Genomic DNA, 24,172 nt, shown 5'->3' on the forward strand with positions numbered 1-24,172 from the left:
GCTGGCAAGTGGACATCCCCCGAGGGCTCCCGGGCTGCTAGAGGGATGTCTGACTGACTGCCAGTTTAGGCCCAATTCCCCAGGGAGCAGGCCTAAACCAGCAGGTGGTCATCCCCTGAGAGGTCCCAGACTGTGAGAGGGCACAGGCCAGGCTGAGGGACCCCCCGGATTGCACAAATTTTTGTGCACCGGGCCTCTAGTTAGTCTATAAAAACATAAGATAATAATTTATCTTTGTGATAATTGTTTATTAGTTTATAAAAACACATAATAAATTTGTATCCTGAAGCTTTACTAAATTTATTAATTCTAATAGTTTTTTGTATGAAGTCTTTACATTTTTCTACATATAGTATGATGTCACCTGCAAATAGTGACAGTTTTACTTCATCCTTTCCAATTTGGATGCCTTTTGTTTCTTTCCTATTTTGATTGCTGCGATTAAGACTTTCAAAACTATGCTAATAAAAGTGGTGAGAGTGGGCATCCTTGTCTTGTTCCTGATCTCAGAGGAAAAGCTTTTAGCTTTCACCATAGAGTAAGATGTTAACTGGATTTGTCATACACAGCCTTTATTATATTGAGGTACATTCCCTCTCTACCCTCTTTGTTGAGAGTTTTTAAAAAATCATAAATGAATGTTGCATTTTGTCAAATGCTCTTTCTGCATCTAATGTGGTAATCATATGATTTATATCTTTGATTGTGTTAACGTGGTAGATCACATTGATTGATTTGTGGATATTGAACCATCCTTGCATCCCTGGAATAAACCCCAACTGATCATAGTATATGATCCTTTCAATGTATTGTTAAATTTGGTTTGGTAACACTTTGTTGAGACTGTCTGCATTTATATTTGTCAGGAATAATGGTCTGTAATTTTCTTTTTAGTAGTGTCTTTGTCTGATTTTGGTATCAGGCTATTGCTGGCCTCATGCAATAAGTTTGGAAGCACTTTTTTTCTCTCCCATTTTTTGAAATTGTTTGATAAGTATATGTATCAATTCTTCTTTAAATTTTGGGTAGAAGTTATTTGTGAAGCTGGCTGATCCTGTTCTTTAATATTTGGGGGAGTTGTTTTCTTTTTTATTACTGATTCAATTTTGTTCCTAGTAATTGGTCTATCCATTGGTTCTCAACCTTCCTAATGCCGCGTCTCTTTAATACAGTTCCTCATGTTGTGGTGACCGCCAACCATAAAATTATTTTCGTTGCTATTTCATAACTGTAATTTTGCTACTGTTATGAACTGTAATGTAAATATCTGATATGCTATATGTGTTTTCCAATGGTCGCGACCCACAGATTGAGAACCGCTGGTTCAAATATTCTGCTTTTTGCTGATTCAGTCTTAAAAGGTTATATGTTTTTATAAATGTATCCATTCCTTCTAGGTTGTCCAATATGTTACATACCTATATCCTTTGTATGTCTGTAGTGTCAGTTGTAACTTCTCCTCTTTCATTTCTGATTTTATTTATTTGGGTCTCTCTCCTTTTTTACTAATGAGTTTGGCCAAAGGGTTATCAAGTTTGCTTGCGTGTGTTTTCTTTTGTTTTTAAAGCAGCTCATAGTTTCATTGATCTTTTCTATTTTTTTTTTTTAGTTTTGATTTCACTTATTTCCACTCTGATCTTTATTATGTCCTTCTACTAACTTTGGGGGTTGGTTTGGATCTCTTTGGGTTCACCTTGTGTGGGAGTCTGTGCTTTCTGAACCTAATTGTATGTTTCCTTCCCCAAGTTCGGAAAGTTTTCAGTAGTTTTCAAATATTGTCTGTCCCTTCCTTTCTCTTCTTCTTCTGGGACTCCTATAATTCAAATGTTAGTATTCTTGATGTTATCCCAAAGGGCCCTTAAACTATCCTTGTTTTTTCAATTCTTTTTACCTTTTTGCTGTTCTGATTAGGAGATTTCAACTGTTCTGCTTTTCAGGTAACTAATCCATTCTTCTGTATTAACTGATCTAATGTGATTCCCTCTAGTGTATTTTTTTTCACAGGGTTCATGTCTCTGAGGATATTTTAATACAATTAATTATTGTATTTATTCTTCAGCTCTGATTGGTTCATTTTTATATTTTCTAACATTTTGTTACAATTATCACTGTGATATTCTATTCTTTTCCCAAGTTCAATGAGCATCCTTTTGACTATTACTTTAAATTTTTTATTTTTACTTTTCTCCATTTCATTGAAGAGTTTTCTTGGAGGTAGGGAGTTCTTTCATTTGGAACATATTTCTTTGTCTCTTCATTTTGTTTGCCTTTTTGTGTTTGTTCTATAAATTAGATAAAACAGCTATCCTTCCTGATCTTGAAAGTAGTTTTGTGGAGGAGCAACATCTATATAAACTGTATGTGCACTGACAAGGGTACAATGGTGGATCAACTGGCTAAGAAGTGAGTGCTGGGTGTGGTGTCCTAGGGTTCATGTCTCTGAGGATATTTTGGCAGGCCAACTGGGGAAATCTGGGGCAGGCAAAAGCTGAGGTGTCCCAGGGCACATAGCTCTGAGTACACCCTGGCAGGCTGGCTGGAGATGGGGTGGATGCTGGCCAAGGTGGCCCAGGACAAAATGTGGTAGCTTTGTAGACTGGATAGACTGCTTGGACCAAGATCCCACCCCGCACTATATAGGTGGAAAGTGAATGTAAACAATGCTGCTCCCTGGCACCTCTGATCCTAGAGAGTTTCCATAGTTTCCAGAGAATTGCTGTATTTCCTCACATATTTGGAAGATGCTTTGGAGTTAATAAATGAAACTTTTTCACATATAGTCTGAGTATCCTTTATTTTTAATTTATCTTTTAAATTATAGTTGGCATACAATATTATGTTTAAGGTATACACATAGTAATTAGACCTCTAAATACCTTATGAAGTGTTGACCATGATAAGCCTAGTCATCATCTGCTGGGTGCCCTTTAAATTGCTGTTTTATCACTGTGCCCCAGAGTAGGCAGGTTTGTACAGGGGAGTTTCAGTTATATCATTCTAGAGTGAAGGTTGTCCTGTTGGGTCTCTCCTACCTTCATGTGGTCCCTCTCTCATTTATTGTTCAGAAGCTGTTATATAAGCCCTCAATTGAAATTTCGGAGGAATTCTCTATATGTCAGTGTATACCATATAAGATGTATCTGTGGAAGGAGGTGAGTTTAGGGTTTTCCTGCATCCCCAACATAGACCCACTACTTTCCAATTTTATTTTTAACTAGAGGCCCGGTGCACGGAATTCATGCACAGGGGTTGGGGGGAGGGTGGCTAGGGAGGTCCCTCAGCCCGACCTGCACCCTCTCTAATTCGGGAGCCCTCAGGGGATGTGCTACTGATGTCTTGGGCTCACTCCCCGTGGTTCTCTGCATGGCCTGCCTGCTTCACACCATGGGGACGGGTGAGCAGGCCCTGCTGGGTGCTGCCTGCGGGCCCTCTTGCCTGCTCGCCGGTCACTGCAAAGACCGACTAGCAGGCCCTGCTGGGTGCTGCCTGCAGGCCCCGCTTGCCAGTCTTCAGGTCGCTGCTGCCACTGCCCAGCAGACCCTGTTGGGTGCTGCCTGGGGGCCCACTTGCCTGCTTGCTGGTCACCGCCACCACCACCCAGAAGGCCCTGCTGGGTGCTGTCTGTGGGCCCACTTGCCTGCTTGTGGGTCGCCATGGCGACCGCCCATCAGGCCCTGCTGGGTGCTGCCTGCGGGCCCCGCTTGCCTGCCTGCGGGTTGCTGCCACCACCGCCCAGCAGGCCTTGCTGGGTGCTTCCTGTGGCCCTGCTTGTCTGCTGGGCTCACGTTGCCGGGGTGATGCTGCCAGAGTCCTGCCCAGCTGCTATGGGCGCCACCATCTTTGTCGCGGAGTGATGGTTAATTTGCATATTACTCTTTTATTAGATAGGATTCTTCCCTCTTGTATAAGGGCCTGAAGCCTTGGAAACACAGTCTGAGAAACCCCACAAATGTCACCTCACTTATACCTTTTTCTCTTTTGCCTTTCACTATATTTAAATTTATCTATATCACACTCTACTTATTCATGCTGTCTCTGACATAATCTGATTCCTTGAAAGACTACAAACTTTTCTTTATTTACCCTGAAGGTCTTCATTACTCTTATTGTTGTTTTGATTTACATATTTTGAAAGAGGTTCAACTATTCCATAAAGGCTAAGCATTTTTTTAACATATTTTTATTAATTTCAGAGAGGAAGGAAGAGGGAGAGAGAGATAGAAACATCAATGATAAGAGAGAATCATTGATTGGCTGCCTTCTGCACACCCCCTATTGGGGATTAAGCCGCAACCAAGGTACATGCCCTTGACCAGAATTGAACCCGGGACCCTTCAGTCCGTAGGCCGACGCTCCATCCACTGAGCCAAATTGGCCAGGGCAAGGCTAAGCATTTTTGGCAATTCTCCTTTTCTTCTCTCCCTAACTGCAGGCTGCACTGACATCCCTCTCTTGGATAGTAGGCAGAATGGGCCTCTCAGCCTGAAGTGACATGATAGCGATCATTCAACAACAGCAGCAATGACAACAAGAAACCTTCACTGTAAAGCATGAGAGGAAAATATGTAGAGCAATAGAACTAAAACTCCAAAAGGGTAATAGGCTTGAACAAGCCACAACATGAGTCTATTTGTTCACAAAATTTATAGATTTTACCCAGAGTAAATCACTAGATGATATTTTCTACAACAAATTAATAAATGTAAATTAACTAATAGATATGTAGAAAATGAGTGGATTTAAAGATGATTTCCATCTGAAATAATTTTTTTCTTTCCTAGAGACCAAGTTTTTGTTAAACTTAATCCTTACTCTTTTCCCGTTCCAGCAGCAGAAACATCTGGTCGGTTTTAGATTCCCCTTGGATTTCTAACTTCAAAGGGAATTATAAAGAATAACAAATTCTTGTACCGGCACTAAAAAAGAAATTAGAGCAGCAGGAGAGAATGGCAAAATTGTCCTTATTTGACTGCTAGTGACAGGCGCCACAGGCAGAACTCTGAGAAAAGACAAAGGCAAGATCACTGGTTGACAACCAGAATTCCTGGAAGGGACGGAACTTTGGTTACATGCAAATGTGCATAGGCCCTTAGAAATCTAAAAAGAGATCTGTCCTATCTTTTAAAAAATAAGTAAGTAAAATGAATTAGAAAGTAAAATTAATGGGTTTACATTTACTTGTCACATAGAAGGCATGGACAAAAGTTTGTTGAAAGAATGACCTGGAGGAAATCTTAAAGATTCACTAAGCCTCTGGGTTTTTTATTTGATCTGCAGAAAACTGTGAATTCTGATTCTACCCAGGGCTATATAAGCCATTCCAGAATTAACTCAGGCTTCTAAGAATCCACTCAACGCATCATGTCCTCATAAAAGATTAGACCTCCAAGGGTCTCAAAAATAGTCTCTGGGTGTTTTTTTTTGGTTTTTTTTTTGCCTTGCTCTGGATCCTTATTATCAAAGGATGGCCAGAAATCAAAGTCCTCCAGGAGTGGAGGAATAGGGTTTGAATGAAATATTGATATTTGTAGTTGTGCCAGGTTGTGCTTGACATCACTTTATAGAACCACATTTATCTTTCTCCTCCATCATTTTTCTAGAAAAACAAAAACATACTTTTAGAGTGCAGGACTTGATGTAATCAAACATTAGAAAATGAGAACAGTTAGAGAAAGTACAATTTTGCCATTATAATTACCTCTTACAAACAGCCTTTCCTCTTTCCTGTTTTATGTGTAATGTGTACAGCAACAACAATAAAAATAAACAAAGACATAATTAACCAATCAGCTTGTTTGGCAACAAAGAGCAAGAAAGAGTTAAGGGCTAAAATGTCTTTAAATAATGAACTATAAAAATCTTTAATCTTAGTATTTTCAGAGGTTATAGAGCCCCACACCATAAATATATGGTTGATTTACAGAGTGGTCATCAAAAACCCAGAAAGCAAATTATGTTTGACCAAAAGTATACATCAACAGCACATTAACAATATTTCATAGAGTAGGATAGGACAAACAGAACCAATTCTCTGTGGAGCCTAGCATAGTTTGCTAATGGAGCAGTCCCCAAAAGAGAAGACCATATCCAAAGTATGTTCTTTATATCAGAGCCTTTGTGCACTATCTAGTGCAGGGTGGGTGGCGGGGGCGGGCAAAATGAAGACTTTTCCTAAGCATTTCCAAGGTAAAACCTTACTGAGCTGGCTCCAAAACCATCTCATGGAGTAGCTTTGCCTTGAATGGAGCTTTCATCCTTCCCTCACAACTTCCGGTGAAACAGAATAATAAAAGTTATCGCAGTAAGAGAGTCCAAAATTCCCATCTTTATAATAGTTGTATGTGATGGTGTGTCACATGTCCAACAAAGTTTATCCAGAAAATATGCCAACTTTATGGAACATGGATGTGATGATATGAACAAACCATTTTTTCTTTTTCAATTTTCTTTTTCTTTAGGTCTAGAATGAAAATCTTGGCTTAATGGTGGTATTTGGCGAAGGATTCCCTGCTCTATATAAGGAGAATTATCCAACCATGATTCTAAACTTGACTAAGGAGGGAAAAGGGGGTAGAAGATATGGAATACTACTTTATTCCAAAAAAATGTTGTCTTATAGCTTGAGAATACATAAGGTCACAAATGTAACAACAATTGCACAAACACCAGATCCAAAGACTAAAAACATAAAGAAATGCCATACAGATACCCAAGAAGCAAATACTATCATTAATAATAATTAGTAGTAGTAGTATAGCTATTATCATGATGAGGCACTGATAGTTCACTTGGGTGTAATGTAGAATACATTAGCTAGAAAGAACCATGGGTAAACTTATTATTCTCTTTAAAAGACAGTTTATATTTTAGGTTTATATGATATAAACTACATAATTCAAAACCACATGTAAGAAAAGAATGCAGGAAGAAGTAAAGACTCATGCCTTTATTTCAGATTTGTGTTGTAGATATCAATCTTAAATTAATGATGGAAAGATCACCTGCTTTAAAACATGGGTATTATAGGTTATGGTAAAATATCCTTAGAGCTTTAAAATATGATAGTGGCTAGTTCCTACCTCCTATCTTTTCTTTGAATGCCTGCCTCAGTGTCAAACATTAGATTCATTCCTGACCTTTGAGGACTTTTTAATTATGATAATGCCAGATCAGGGTAAATGAGAAGCAGAAGGCTGAGAGGACCAAAAACAAACAAACAAACAACAACAACAAAAACAGAAAGAAAGATTTTGCATTGTTTATACCATCCAGTATGGCAAATTTTACAGATGCTTTCTGTTTGCTTGGGATAGTTTATTGCTTATGTTATTTCTTTGCTCCCCCCACCCCCGCCGCCCCCATGTGCGTGCCTCTACCAAATTTGGCTGGAAATATTTTGTGTGTGTCTCTACTGTAAACCTCATATTTTTCTATAGATTTAGTGTGATGCAGAAGCTCCTTTTTTTTTCTTCCCTAAGGGTTAGACACATCAATATTCTAGCTACTCACTTTCGAGGCCAATGGAAAATGTGTTCCCAAGATTAAATAGACCTGAGTAACACATAAATTCAGTTTATACTGATGCAGTATGTTACATAGTTATTCACATCCTGAATTTCTGATGAGTGGAATACACCTGTTGGACAACACACTGCTACTGACTGAGGGTCCCTGATCTACAATTTAAAGACAGAGGGGCAGGACAAAACCCCAACTGTAGGGTCTCTATGGAGAGCCCAACTTGCATAGAGCATTCCTCATCTGTGGGGCTCTGGCTCATAGAGGGTTCTTAAAATATTCTTAGGAAAAACTAAAGCAATACATACAGGCACATAGAAAAGGACCTTTGTCCTGCAATACACTATATCCCTCCACTTCCACTTCTGAAACACAGCACTTAAAAAATTTATCCAGACTATTAATATATAATTCCTCCCTTTTCAGACTTCCTAAGTTCTCAGTTAGGAAGGAATCTTCCATTTCTACCTAGAAATCTTTAAAAATTATAAACTTTAAAATCCAGTGTTACATTTGGTTGGAGTAAGTTCACCATATTTATCTAGTATGGGTTGCCTGAAGCCACACTGCATTTCTAGGTAGTCAAAGACTATGTTTTCCTTTCACTCCAGATAACACATCATACATCTAATAATGAATATAATCAATGCTGCACAGATCTGGCATGCAAATTATCATCCTAAATTTAAATCAAGTAAAGAAAGTGTCCCCTCTCCCCAACATAATAGTTCCTCCAGGAAACCTAGCCAAATCTGTAAAATGTCTCTCTAGTAAACCAAACTGCCCTTTGACTTACAGATATGCTGAAGAATATTATGAAACACACTAATGAGATTTTATGATCAATTGTTACATTTCAGAATATATGATGAGAGTATATGCAAAAGAAAAATACTCCTAATACAATGATTACAACTATTTATCTAAATGTTTTTAACATTAACATATTAAAAAGTCCTGATGGGCCTAAAATATTGATGGATTAAATGTTATGTTGTCTGGGGTTTGCTTCAACATAACACGGTAGTAGCACGGGAAATGATAGATCATGAGTTAATCATTGTGCAAGCTGGGTGATAGGTACATTGATGGAGTTCAATGCAGACAAATTAATGTGTTTAAATATTTTCATTATAAAAATTTAAGAAATATATACCAATTTGAACATTCATTCATTTACTCATTATTTATTGCTTGATTCATTTACTCTTTATATGCAAGATATTGTGGAAATGTAATAAGTAAAAAAATAAGACAAAAACCAAAACATGCTATTACTGGACATTGCTATTGCTCTTCATGGATAGTATATGTTGATTTAAAATGATATTTATAAAAACTGTGTAATTACATGTAGAATTCTTAGGTTAACTTTTGAAAGCAAGACAAAAAATGATATAGAAAGCATGATTACAGTGTGTTTTTAAAAATATGTCCTCAGGGGAAAATGAGAGTAAGGAAATAAATATATCAAATGGTTATTAATGATTGGATTTAAATTATAGAAATAATTGCTTTAATTTTTCTTCATTTTACTCTTATGTGTTTTTCCAAATTATTTTTAATGAGCATGTATCATTTTAAAATGAAAATAAATATTTATTCATTAGTGGGTAAGATGTGCTCTCCTTTCCCAAGGAGCTTTTCATCTACTAAAACAGAGAAACTGCAAACACACAGCACTGCCCTGAGAGTTTAAATCTTCATACCTAGAAGGGAAGTACACCCACAGGAAAAGAAACGTCAGTACCAAATTTATCTGATCATAGACATAAAGGGCTTTCTGTGTGTTGGATAGAAATAGGGGAGGACCTGGCTTCTTTGCAAGCCAGAAAGAGTGTGAAATTCAGGTCATTTTGTGATGAGATCATTTTGCAACGAATGTAATGGTAGCCACAAATTAAAATTACCAATAAGCCTGTTTCCTGAGCTGCTAACACTTGCACTGATATGTTTCTTTTGGGGCAGTGCAGCAAGTAAGAGTGGGAGTGGGAGTGTGGAGGGAGGGCGAGGTACAATCCTAAAGGCTTGTGGCCTTCAAGTTCAGAGAAGCAGATAGATGTGCAACACAATTAGAGACAGTAATACCGTGACAACTATGGATTCTGTGCAATGGATATGGAAAGTCCCTGTTAGAAAGCTATCTTTATTACCCCAAGATATTATTTTCCTCATTTTATGCACATTCATATAAAGTGAAGTCAAGAGTGCCACTTTTAACGGTTTGGATGAATATGATGTTCATGACTAAACAGGCCAAGCTGGAGCCAGGAGGAATTCTGCAAGATGCCAGGCAAGTCACCACTTCTCTGATCCTCTGTGTTCAGTGTATTCACCAGTGCATTTCACTGCAGGCCAACCTCCAGCAAACTCGGCTCTTTCAGGCTCTGACTGACTACACAATGATCTACCAATATACCTTCAGTCCTGACCTGCACCCTCCTTCCAGACACTGAAATCTCCACAATTCCAGAAGGCCACAAAACCAACCTTTTAGAAACTTCACAAAAAGACATAGAGACCTCAGTTTCAGACTAAGGCTCACTTGCAGCCCTGGTCTTGGTCCTTTTACTTCACTGCTAAAGGCAGGGGCAAGGGGTGTCAGTTCCGAAAGGACATGTTCCCCTGCTGTTTGTCGCTGTGCATAAATAAGAGCAGTCATGTCTGAATTTAAGATTGATCCAAATGAAGCAAGCACAATTCACATTTTCAGCATGTCACAGAATAATAACAGGTATTTCAAAGCATCACAAAATAGGTTTGGAGAGGTTTTGTGTTTGTTTGCTTAATGCCAAGCCATCCAATGTTCCACATGGGAAATGTCAGCACCAACTTCGCCGCATCACCCTCTCTTTCCACACAGGTGTCACCTTTGCAAAAATATACTGTATATCTTTGAAGAGTCTTCCAAACAAATCCTTTGGGTACTTCCACCTCTGTGTGGCAGAATCATTGTAAAATGTTTTTCAAAATCTGTGATAATAGGTTCTTGGGGTCATAGTTTCTCACCATTCTAAATGCTGGCATTTCAAATGAATAAACAGGATATGAAATATATACCCTCTGCCAAGGTCAAAATATATTCTGCTCAAATTCTATGCTTGTGGTGGACTTGCCACGCCTTTACCTGTTTTTACAATATTTTGGACGGCCATTTAGAGATAATGGAAGTGACTTACCAGGCAGCAATGTCTTGTGAGGAATACTCAGTCAGTGATGGTGAAACATCCTGAAATGAAAAGAGAATCATAAATACTAGGCATTTAATAAAGGTATGGCAACATAGTGTTCATAGAAAATAACCCATTTGCTTCTCCCTTTGGGACGCTGACTTGATGATACTATATAAAGTAAAGGATGCCTCCCTTTGAGAACGAAAATACAACTCTGCATGAGAAAGTGGCGTCTGTAACTGCCTGCATGTTTAAGGGCTCCAACCGGTTGTGACTGACTTGTTGCCCATTTCTGCAATTCACTGTGACTTGTGTTGAGAAAATTATGTTTTATGGTTAATTATCCATGGTCTGTTTAAAAAAATAAATCAAACCATTGTGAACCACCAGGATTTGCAGCTCCATTTGAACTTTACTGTACTTTTGGTTAAACATTTTATAAATAACAACAAACTGGTTTTTCCTTGTTTTTGGTTGTTTGTTACTTGTGTTCTGGATATAAATATTGTGGCAGTGGTTGGAGAACAAACTATGGATTATTTACCCCTGGCTTCATGAGTTGTTTGTTACTGGTCTTATACTCCTTCATGAGTAAATGTATAGTATTATATTCCTAGTCCTGTAACATAAAAGGAATGAGTGAACTGAAACCTTTTCAAACCAAAACCTTTTATGCTAAGTCACAGAGCAACAAAACAAACCCCAAATTAACATTTAAAAAGCTTCTACTGTGGAGCAACAAAATCCCCAAATATTATATAATCTGCACTTTAAAAATTGCTTGCCTAACAATCAGCAGTCTGTCAATAACTCCACATGCTTGTCTTTTCACTGCTGTATAATTTAGAAGCCATAGGTGGTTCTTACCAGAGATCACCTCCCACCCCCAACATCACCACCAGAATGAAGCCTTGATAATAACCAGCATAACTAATTTAAGCCAAAATTGACTCATAAAGATCAGGAATTATTGTGCTATAAGTAATGAAACACTATATGAAAGAAGAACTCCATATGAAATTTGTCTATAGTCTTCATCCTAGGACCTATATAAATAAAAAGTCTAAAATATAAGTGACCAGAGAAAATGAGAAAAGCCAAGATTCAAAGGACCCTGTGGCAGAATGCAAAGGGAATTATTTGAGACCCAGAATCATAAGTCCCTAATACATCTGCATATGAAACTTAATGAAGATCACCAAAGTAGCTTGCCAAAAATTATGCTTTTTAAATGATCCAATGGTCTATGCAGCACAGAGGACCTCTATAAAAAATAAAAAATTACCTTCTGCAATTTGCTACTTTTACAAAGACAAAGACAGGACAATAAGGGCTTTCTTATAAAACGATCTGTCCATTTCTGAAGCTTGAAGAGCTCTGTATTCTCTTTCATCTTACCCCTGGGTTACTCACATGGCTTACTGCTTACCTGCATAAGCACTAGGAGGGAAGGGACCAGCTCACCAAAACATGGTAAAATATCTGTGAAGCAGCTACTATGTGCCAGGCACAACTAGAGTGATTCTGTTTGAGAGGGTGAGTCAGTGACTGAGGTTCTTGTTGCAACATTTAAAAGTATCTATTACTACTGCCAACAGCAACTCGAAGCAAGGTTGAAATAGTTGTGAAGGACTTTTGAAAAATTGGAAAATACTTAAAACTCTCCCTAAAGTCTTGCATGTCCAGGAAATAGCCTAGGCCTGCCAGTCCTTCCTAAGCCTGGATCCCAAAGTGCAAATGAAAAAACACAAGTAGCCTATATGTTCCCAGGGCCATGGTTACAACTGAAAATGGGGGCTGAAATGCATTTGCTGGCCCCCATTGGATATTGAAAGGCCAATTTTGTCCTGACGATGGTTCAGAGAGACTAAAAATCCACCAAGATGAAAATGGAAGCTATTTTGACAAACTGGGACAGGAAAAAATGTTCAAAGATGTTTTACTCAAAGACATTTTATAACCATTCAGAACTAAAAAGGAAGAACAAAACAAAATAAAAAATTCCTCCAACCTCCCTTGGTTCCCAGAGGACATCAGTTAAGCGAAACAAAATATTAAACCTGAGAAGGAAGACTGATCAATCTCATACAAATCTCACGGTGTTCCTATTTAAACTGGGGAGGGAGTTGCTTCAATGAAAAAGTTGGGGGTGTGGGAAAGGAGTAAAGAGCTACAAAGGGAGAGAGAGAGATAACAATGTTTATTATACATAGGGGACTTAAAGGCAGTACAATGAATCAAACGGTGTTCCAGGGAATCGTGTGACAGAAAGTTCTAAATGAGAACTCCAGAAACTACAGTCTCTTCAACTGAACTACTGCTTAGGGGATGGAGTCTATAGGAAGTTTGAAGTAAGTGTCTCTATAGCTTCTAGATGTTTTCTCTTTAATTATGACTTTGGGTTTGAATATACTTTGTCAGGAGGAAAAACAAATCAAAATATTAGAGCTTTGTACAGCCCCCAAAGACAGGGTTTATATAACCGGCGTTTTTACATAAATGTTACATCAGGATACATTTCAAATGAAAACACATACACACACACAGCTGTCTTCCTTATCCTCTTTCTATTTTAAAATTCATTTCATACTTTAAATGATGTTGATTTTTCATAAAATAAGTAAAAACCAAGTCAGCATTAAACACCTCAGAATAATTTTAGTCTTATATGACCTGGAAAATGTACTATGTCATGGAGGGTCACAAACGCCTGTTTTGAAGCCAGTTAAGGCACTGGCAATTATGGGATGTTTTGCTGCAGCCTAGGGCAACTAGAAATGGCCATGGATATTAACTAACTCCCTTTCAACAGTCTGAGAAAAGGAGGAAAAAAACCTGTAAGTTTTCCCATCTGTTATTTCCTTTTTTTTTTCCTTTTTGGCTGTGGAAAAGTAAAATTATGCAAGAGCGTTTGAATGTAAAGGCTGTGTGTGCTTTTTCCCTTTTTGTCTCTGGGTACTGGTTATGTGATGTTGTGTAACTGAGTGCAGAGTAGGCGGTTAGCATTTACTATTGATTTACACTATGCCATCTAATGAATTCAGAACACTGAAAGGAAAGGAGTGGGAGGGGGAGGGAGGAAAAAGAAGAAAGAGAAAAACATGGAGAGGAAAAAGGAAGAACAGAGGGGAGAGAGAAGGAGCTCATTTGTAGAAACAATTCTAATGTCTGGAATAGTTTCATTCATTCCCTTTAGTTCTGATTTCTTGTTATTGTTCAGGTCTCAGATAAATGGGCTTGAGCTAGTGACCCCAATATTCCAATCTTATATCTAATAAGGATTACTGGCAGGTGAATGTCTGAAAATACTAATGTGTCAAATTACTTGATAGTAATTCCACTAACCTGTCAGACTTCTCCATATAATCATTCTCTCTATACATTTATAAATGTGTACCTGTAAGAGCCAATGCTATGGTCCAACTAGTTTACCAAGTCACAATTATTATTTTGCAAGGCACACATCAGGGCAAAGAACAATATGCCCTATTTTACCCATCTCCTTTAAAAATGCACAAAGAATTAATCTAGAAATATTTGAATAGGTCACTATCTTACCTTGAAAGAAGAAATGCCACAAATTATTTCTTTACACAGAATAGCCCAATATAAGATAATGATAGAGAAAATTGGGAAAGATTCTAAACTAATAAACAATATTTGTAAGAGAACTTTAAATAACTTCTTAAATTATGCCTATGGAGAACACTTAAATCTTAACTTTTTATCTGGGTGATTATAGACATTTCCAGTTCCCCGAGGCTGCTCAGTGCTTTCCATGCCATGTACCCAGTTCCATAGGTCAAGGTGATTCTGCTGCTGTGCACAGGACCTTCCTGTACCTGAGTGCCCTCCTATGGCTGAAAACAACCACTGAGATGAGGAAGAGAAATAGGAGTTATTAGCATCCAGCTAGAGAGCAAGACAGGGAGCTTGTTTCCTTCCCAGGTGTGGGTTTGTAAAATGGTGACTGGTAAAATCACAGGAGGTCAGTTACAAGAAATAACAAGAATCTAGGGTTTCATTTCTGGTCATCCAAGATGTCTTTTCACCCATTTTAGTTCAGAAAATATTAAAAAGATGCCTACTCCACCCATGTGTCAGTAATGCTTTAATGACCAATTGGCTATGTGCCCTATGGTTTAGACATAACACGTACCACAGTGCTTGGCACATTCTCTATGCTCAGCAAATATTTGTTGAAACAGTAAAATGATTACGGGATACACATTTCTGTAGAAAAGCCTCAGAAAAATATATTCTAGTTGTTCACAGGAAATTGTAGGCTGGACTTAGGCTGTAGACACAAAATCATGGTAGAGAGGAAGTATCAGTTGTTTGGGGATCAGTTTACCTAAGTTCCATTTTATTAGGAAAAAGGCTTAAATAAAATTATAATACTGATATCATCAGCTAAGTTTTGTGTTCATGTCAACCAGTCTTTTTTGTACTATTTTCATTTCAGTCTTTGGCATAGTAAAGTCCATTTTCATTTTCCTGGACACATTCTAAAGGAAAAGTCATGGGATATCAACATAATTCATCTTTACAAAAAGACTAAGAATGTAGCCATTTAGTAATGGGGAAGAATATAGCTTTTTGTTAAAAAGCAAGGCAGGTTAAGTTTTGATTAGGTTATGCAAATTTAAATTAGTAGAAGAGCAACCAAGAACTTAATGATTTTCATTTTCTTGGTTAAACAGGAGTTTTATGAGAAAAAAATTCTGGATTAGAAAATCATAAATGCCATCTTTCAGTTAATTGGAGAATACGACCTTTAGAGAAAGAGTTGCAAGTATAATTTCTCAAAAAATGCCAGTTGAAAATTCAGCTGAAAGCAAGTTCTGCAATGGGTAGCCATAGTAGTATTTTACAAAGTGGCGCTATCATCTTGCTAACTCTATAGAAGCAAGTACATTTCAGTCAAAACCTTCAAAAAATTGGTCATTGTTATAATCCAATCAATTTCAGCAACTTTCTTCAATAAGAATCATTGCATCAAAAGAAAAGAAAAAAAAAAGAATCATAGCAGCATGTCAACAAGACCATCCAAGTGCTTTTTCATTTCATAGATTTTTAAAAGTGATTGAGAACTTGCCTAGCCTCATTTTATAAATGAATATTCTGAAGTTCAGAAGGTAATTTTCACAAGGGTATATATTTTGGGACAGATTGAGGACTAGTATTTAAAGCTCACAAATCATTTCTCCACAACATAACATAAGTGAAAGTTGTATAAATTGAGTCTCATTTTAAATACCATAGATTTTTTTATAAGATAAGGAATTTTTTCAAAAGATTTTTTTTATAAAATAAGGAATCCTTATGTCATGTAAAATGTTCACCTCAGAGCTATCTTCTACCTAATTTTTTATCTTTAATCCAAGTCTCTTTCTCCTCTTGTCCTTCCTCCTCACATTCTTTGGATGTGTGAGGAGAATCACTTTTCCTGTTTCTACCTCCTGTTTGCCCATTCCTGACCTCAAATTTGTACCTTTCTCTCACTTTTCATCAGTTTCTCCCATTTCTATTTATTACTCCTCCTCATAAAAATAATTTTCTTGTTAATGTGCTTTGAGATCCTCAAAAATCATAAAAGAAGAAAAAGATTAAATTTAGCGTTATACAATAAATAGGCCTATGGTATATATTTAAATTTTAAAAAAATAAAGAAAACTACAACAAGATACTTACAACCTGAGGGAAACAGAGGTTGACCATTGTCTAGACCTCTGCACTGTCAGTTAGCAGACTGGGGCCTAGTGACACAGGAGTCTTCTCACAGATGAGAGCAAAGGGTCAGGATCTCCAGGCCCCCCATTCTCATTACACCAGGTCACTTTGCTTTTCCATTTGCTTTCTTTCCATTCTATAGATACAACTATTGTGAGACTAACAATGGCATAGCCAGAGGAGATACAGAGAAATCCTAGTGACATAATGTAGCTTGATGATACAGGCCAAACTCAATTCCAAAAAAGTCAGAAAGAGTTGCACAGTAAAATTGCAGTTATGCAGAAAGTGAAGGGTGAGGAAGTTAAAAGAGAACTTGTAACAGGGACTTGGCTGCCCCAATCCATGTCATTAAGACTGTGTCACTGTTTCCCTTCTAAACCTTGACTCCTATGGGATTTATAATTCATCTAAAATGATCAACTCTAGGCTGAAACACAGCTCCAGATTATCTTAGAGCAGCGGTTCTCAACCTGTGGGTCACGACCCTTTGGGGGTCGAACGGCCCTTTCACAGGGGTTGCCTAAGACCATCAGAAAACACATATATAATTACATATTGTTTTGTGATTAATCACTATGCTTTAATTATGTTCAATTTGTAACAATGAAATTGGGGTCACCACAACATGAGGAACTGTATTAAAGGGTCGCGGCATTAGGAAGGTTGAGAACCACTGTCTTAGAGTGAGCGGTACTTTTTTCTCCCTATTCCTTAAAAAACAAAATATACAGTAACTATTCAGTAATTCCAATGACATCTGAATTCTGAGCACACACTTTTCCCTAAAAAATTGTAGGTGCTTATTAAGAAGCCTAATCCACAGTAAACTAAGGTGAGCAACATCCACTGTGGAATGAAGGATATTAACTTGGTATATAAATAGCCAATGGAAGGGCATTCTATTATTTTAAATCGCTTAATACCCACCATTTGGATGGATATTTCATTCCACTTTACTGATGCAAATAGAATTTCAGCAACACTTTGTTGAAAATTCTCCCACTCCTGTTGACTAGAAAACATTGCAATTACAGGAGACAGGAATTCATATTGGTTTCCTTAATATCTCCTTCTTCAAAGACCCATCCTTAGGGTGCATATTAGATAATAATTTTTAAAACCCCTTGCTCCTATTTTTCTAGCATTGGCTATAATGTCTAATGGGTACAGTATTTTCCTATGCCATGCAGTGGTGAGGAGGGATACGAGGAGGAAATCATAGACATAAGTTAAAGTTAATAGGCCAGAAAAAAATAGCATTTATTGAGTACATATTACATGCCATATACTTCATTAATATTATACCAGTTAATACTAACCCCTGTGAAGTAATTTGGCCTAAATTTCATAGATTAGCAACCTAGTTACAGAGCCATTAGCTAACCTTCTTAAGGACACAGAACTAATTAAAAAGTTGGGCAGGTGAGGATCAGGATCATGTTTTCCCAGGCCCCACGTTCTGTAATATACCACAAAGCCAGAGCAGAATATGAAGCAATCTAACAAGAAAAAAATTTTCCATGCCAATAATGAGAGTCACCGCATGCTCTGGTAGAAGTGGGAAGGGTAAATGACTCCTAGAGAGAAACAGGTTCTTACTTTGTTCTTGGCTCTGATAAGTTCCTGTTTTCTAAAGGAATATTTGGAAAATGTTCTTTGTCACATAGATAAGGAAATGTACAATCTCACAGGAACTTTTAAATCAGATCAGATACATGAGTGTTGATAAAAATTCCTTTAAAAGATTTATACTAAATAAAAGTTTAAAAATATAATGCACATAAAATCAAATGATTCATATATTAACAAATTAATATGTGTGTATGTGTGTATATTTGTCTATGTGTATGTGTGTGTATGTGTGTATACAATATTTTTCTCCTTGCAAATATTTTTAGTAATTACTATAAAGTACTTGACAAAATACTAAACAGTAAATATGTTAAGGCAGGAGAAAAGAAAAGAAACAAAGAACAAGAGAAGAGGAATGTGTGTGTGTGCATAACTTCCCTGATAATTTTAATCCTAAAATATTTAAGATAAATAGGTCATACTGATTTAAGTCTAGATTGTGTGTGTGTATGTGTGTGTGTGTGTATAATGATAAAGAAGTTTTACTATATTAATTTGGCAAATAATTACTTATAATAATCGTATAAATTAACATTTGTTGAAGATAACATTAGAACTCATCAGGTAAATAGCAACAGTTTTGAAAAGTCTATAGTTTGAAGTGTTTTAGCTTACTAGCTTATACATTGCTATGGAACATTCTTTCAAAATAATTTGTAAAATGGAAAGTATAGTCCATTTCCTCATACAATACAATTTTTTGGAATAAATCTTTTACTAAAACTTTATTAAGTGGGCTTGTGTGTGTGTGCATGCGCATGTGTGTGTGTGTGTCTGTATACTATTCTTAAGATCACTGGGGCATTTTTTTCTTTTTATGTTAATCCTCACCCGAAGATATTTTTTCCATTGATATTTAGAGGGGGTTGGAGGAATAGAGAGACGCACACAGAGAGAAACATCAACATGAGAAAGACACATTGATTGGTTGCCTCTGGCACATGACCTGAGCAGGGCAATATTGAACCTCCAACTGAGGTACACGCCTTGATTGGAATCAAACCCGGGACCCTTCAGTCCATGGGCCGTTGCTCTATCCATTGAGTGAAACTGGCTAGGGCCATTGGGACACTTTTAAAAATAATGTTTAAAATAATAATTTGCTGAAGAACTTAACAACAAAGTAATAGCAAGCAAGCACATTTGAAAGGAAGAATTCACAGTTCTTTAGGCAGCACTAATTTATCCCACAACTTCTAATAGTCCTATTGCTTTGTCCTTACCACCTTCTCTTCCTCAAGTCTAAACTTGATTGGGAGCAGGAAGAAAGAAACACTAATAAGGTTCAAAGAAGCACAAAAGAGGAGAGAACTGAACATCTTCCTGGTCTCCTTTTCTCATCTTTACAAGGAAAAGCAATAGTAATCTAAACAACAGAAAAAGCAACAACAACAACTTTGGCAGTTTTCTGGAATTAGGCAAAAGCGGACTTTGTATCTGCACAATTTCAGGAGCTTTCTACAAATTTTAGCTTCCTGGGGTGCTCTTGCAACAAAGCTGAACAAGAGATGCAATCTGTTTAGAGAAACAGATAAGATTTGGGGGATACATGGAACTACTCTTTCTTGTCATATAGTGTTTATGAAAGTGACCAAGATATAACTTGCAACATTAAAAAGCACTGACACATTTAACTTGAACCTGCTGAAATTAACTCACAATACCTTCCTCACTAAAACAAAACAAAATAAAGCAAAATCTCACCACCAATTATTTTGACTGGTGAGAACAGTGACACGAAAGTAGCAGATGGAAGCCCAGTTTTACTCACACAGCACACTCACAAAAATAACTTAAAAATGGTGACTTTGGCCTTGTGCTTCAGGACACTTCTTTCAGGAGGGTTTCCTTAAAGACTTCACTGGGCTTGTAAAAAGTAATGTAGAATGAATCCAATTCATCTGTCCACACCTACAATGAGGAAAGAACTGCCAATCCCAGCCTGTAAATAAAAGTCATTTTGTCTTCTTTGTCAAGTCCTATCTCAGGACTGGAACAGGTATTCTTCTGTGTATTACTTTTTGTTATCTGGTAGTATGTTTATGGAGGGCAAAATATCTGTACATCATACTACATATCATCTGAAAGCTTTCATGAATCAAATAATTGAACTTAATATATATTCCTGTTAATTATTTCTCAAAGTCGAAAGGTTATTTTCTTACCTTACACCATGCCTTCTGATCTGACAGTGTCATTCAATCAATATTTTCAATGTCAGTCACTGGTTTTCAACTATTCTGTTACAAAGACCACAAGCACTAATGAAATGGTGCCGATCTGTTTGCTTTCACTCTATATAATGTCTATATTTATATGCTTTGCTTCTATTAGAATCTATATTTATCTGCCTACAGTACATCTGTTTCTCATACACAGAGACATATATTTATATACATACACACATACTGTATATATATATATATAGGTTATATATAAACACACATACCCACAAAAATGTATGAATGCATGCTAGTGTTCATGCTTTAACAAGCAGGCAGGTGCATAAATACTCAGACACATGACAAATATACAAAAACCATAAATGTAACATGTAAACAGTTGCACAGGGAAAAGCGCATCTTAACAATGGGCCTGTCTATGATATTTGGCTGTTGGCCTCTGAGACTTACACACTGCTGACTTATGTGACTATCTGGGAAGGAGAAAAACCTTCTGAAGGCAAAAACTATATGACTAAATAGAGATCATGCATTCCAACTCAGTCATTTCAAAGATGAGGAAACAGACACTGCGAGGCTAAGAGCAAACATTTTACTTGTGGCAGAGCTGGAAGCAGAACCCAGGTCCCTGCTTTCTCGACAAACACTCTTTCTGCTATGCTGAATTGAAATGGGTTTTTTCTCAAACCCAGTATCATCTTCTAATTTCCACTCTTTCCTATGTTTTCCTTTCTTTACTGCATGAAATGTAAGCAATCAACATTCACTGAGGGCCAGGCACTGCTCTAAATATTTTACATGTGCTACCTCATTCTGCACAATAGAAAGTAGGCATTATTCTTCATGTCCATTTTACAGATGAAAAATCCAAGGCTTGCTAAGATAAGTCACCCAGAGCTACACAGCTAGTAAGAAGAAAAGGTGAGCTCCTGGGCTACTCCAAGGCCCATGTTTCCCCAACCAGATCATGATATTTTCCTTTATACACATCTGAATGTCCCAGGAAATCCCACCGCCACCACAGCCTAACCATCACATGAATCTAACAACTGGTCTGTTTCAGGATGTATCACAAGCCTAAAGCAGAGATTCTCTCAGACTGAGAAAAGAAGAAAGGGGAGTGGAACAGGTGTAACTTACACATCCCCAGTGTACAGCCTGTATCCTGAACTAGAAAACTGAAATATGCAAAATTCAGGCCAAAAATAACCCCAAGGGTAGTCTTATGGAATTTAAAGTCCTAATAACTTCTAGTCTGAACATTTTATGTTTTTTTTATCAAAGGGTTATAGCAAACTTATAAAACTGAATCAGATGGGAAACAGAGGCATGAGAAGGCAAAGGGAGAATAGCAAAAGGAAAGAAGAACCACCGCTCTATTCTTCATCTTTAGGGACAACACTTCCAAAAACCAGCCTCTATGAAAAATAAAAGCCAGAACCAAAAATTGGTATTCCACCTGCAATTCATATGCTAAGAACAGATTCAGAAAAGAAACTATGTCTACATATGATAAGGTAATTTTATACAAATTTCCTCAGATAGTCACTAGTTGTGAGCTATTCCGACACAGAACATACAGAAGTTGTATACTCTGTGCAGCTCACACAGAACCCAGTGCTAGAGATGCCATGTGGGTTTGTGAAACTCCCCAGGGCATTCCACATCCATAAACCAAGGTACAGAAATCACACTGATCCATCCACGCAGCTCTTGATTTGTGACATATTGATAATTACTCTTGATTTGTGAATTGAATCCAAGTTATAAAAACAAGTTTCAGACACTTGTCACAAACAAGGTTACATTTTACTTAACTCTTTCAGAACACCTTATAACTACTGGCTACAGGAAATGGGAGCCATCATGGGACAGGGCCTAATACTCTGGATAGATTATAGCTTGGAGAGAGAAAAGTTGACTTGAGTTGAATCTCAGGTTGTCCACTTATTAATAATAAAGATTTAAGCAGCACCTGTGAAATGAACAATAAAATCACATATTTTACAGAAACATTTTTAGGATTAGAGATAGTCCCAGAGATGTCCCCCTCATAAAGAGGCCATTAAATTATGTCACTCTGTTCCATGCTTCCATATCTCTGCCAGATCTCAGAGGGATGGGGGAGGATGGACAGGAAGAGATTAATCAAAGAAAGAATAGGCACATATGCATAGCCCATGGACACAGACAATAGTGTAGTAAAGGCCTGGGGTGGAGTGGGAGCTGAGTGGAGGGGGGCAACGGGGGAACCGGGGGACATCTGTAATACTCTCAGCAATAAAAGTACAGAACTCTCCTGGGAGTAAAAGAAGATATGAGGTACTTCATATGCTGGTTTAATCAAAGGCAAACTTTTTGGTGATCAGGTATGTTTGAAATAATGATAAAAATAAAAGCATATTATGATGTAACATTTTCACTGGAAGATCTCAAAGCACTTAATAACCTCGACTTTCATGATTGCTGGTGCTCTCATTTTAACAATTGGGCAAAATGAAACTCAGAAATACATCCTCCAAATGAATAAGAATTTTTAAAAAAAATCACCAGCAACGGTGAGTGGAATTTCTGTCTTTAACATCTAAAACCCATAGTGTCCAGCTGAGTAATAACTACTGCAAGGTCACAGACACAAAGGCCCATGCTTTCCCCAAGGCTTTTTGAGATCATTCACTCAGTCCAAAAACATTAGGTAATGCTGTGGACATCTGCTGAGATAAGGAGGGTGAGTCAGGGTTAGGTCAGGGTTTCAGGTTATAGGGGTGGAGTGAAGAGTGGTTTTCAGATCAAATGATGAGAGCAGTTTAATTTTGCAGAGAACAAGCCATACAGTATTTAATACAAGAGGAAAGAAAAGGGGAGACAACCACAGCCAAGAGAAGGTGGGTGGGAACACAGACTCTCTGGGTCTCCAAAGGGTAAGGGTAACCTTGCCTCAAAGAGGAAACCTTCCCACGTTCACACATACTGAGAAGGGAACAAAAAAGCCCAGGGTGCAGCATAAATCCCGCTATCCCCATAACACACACAGATGTTCCACCATTGTTTTCTTTTATGCACATTTTAATTAAGAGATCAGAATCAAGCATTAAAATGTTATTAAACGGCTTGTTTACATTTTCACTATATGTCATTTGTTATGCATTTTCTAAATGTGTGCATATCTATTCAGAAGGGCTATTTGGAATTTTTATGTAACTGTTACAATTGTCCCTCTAATTAATGCCAGTTTTAGCTAAACAAGTAACTGTCAGAAAGTCTTTCCTATCCAAGCAGTGGGATAGGGACTCCAGCTTCTTTAATCCACAATCAAGCAGTTCCCATCCCCCATCACACCTCCTGGAAGTGTGACAAGCTGCACTACAGTATTCCAATACTGCAGGTCCACCACAACCTTTCTGATTATTCATGAGAGGCCCAATTTCAGATACTGTCCCATTGTCATACAAGAAAATAGTCAGTACATTCATGCTATACCCTCCCCTAAGCATTTTTAAAACCTCAGCTACTCAAAGCTACCAGATGGAGGAACTGGCCTTCTAACAGTGACACAGACTTCCCTGGGGGTGGGGGTGGGGGTGGACAGAGTAGGAAAAGTGGGAATGAGTAGATTTTTTCTCTCCTCATCACCATCACCACTTTCTAGCTTACCATTTATCTGCCTTTATCCCTGCATGAATTCCTTGAGTTTTCAATATTATTCTAGAGTTGAAACATAGACCCAAATGTCAACTTCTAGAATCTATAGATATTAAGACATACAAAAGCCAGCTGCAAATGTGGATCACAGGTGTCCTGTACATTGCCTGCACCATACGGTTCAAGCACTTTAACAATAGGGGATTGTCCTAGGATCCCGGTATTCATATTGTGCCTTATGAATCATGGCACATAGAACTGTGGGGCTTCAGAAGGCAGCACTCATAT

At 37.6% G+C, this 24,172-nt stretch overlaps 1 protein-coding gene across 6 annotated transcripts in view; it reads right to left on the reverse strand.

The window, feature by feature from the left end:
- ZBTB20 (zinc finger and BTB domain containing 20) overlaps positions 1 to 24,172 on the reverse strand; it is an 853,596-nt gene that overhangs the window by 416,266 nt on the left and 413,158 nt on the right. For 5 of the 6 annotated variants that reach the window (XM_014546952.1, XM_014546953.1, XM_014546954.1 and 2 more), the window contains one exon: positions 10,698 to 10,747. The gene's annotated coding sequence lies outside the window, so the exon portion shown is untranslated. Of the gene's footprint in view, positions 1 to 10,697; positions 10,748 to 20,224; positions 20,235 to 24,172 lie in introns of those variants that run through there. The other variant, XM_014546957.1, reaches the window with a different exon arrangement.

The sequence above is a fragment of the Myotis brandtii genome, unplaced genomic scaffold (genome assembly GCF_000412655.1).
Source record: "Myotis brandtii unplaced genomic scaffold, ASM41265v1 scaffold46, whole genome shotgun sequence".
Classification (NCBI taxonomy): domain Eukaryota; kingdom Metazoa; phylum Chordata; class Mammalia; order Chiroptera; family Vespertilionidae; genus Myotis; species Myotis brandtii.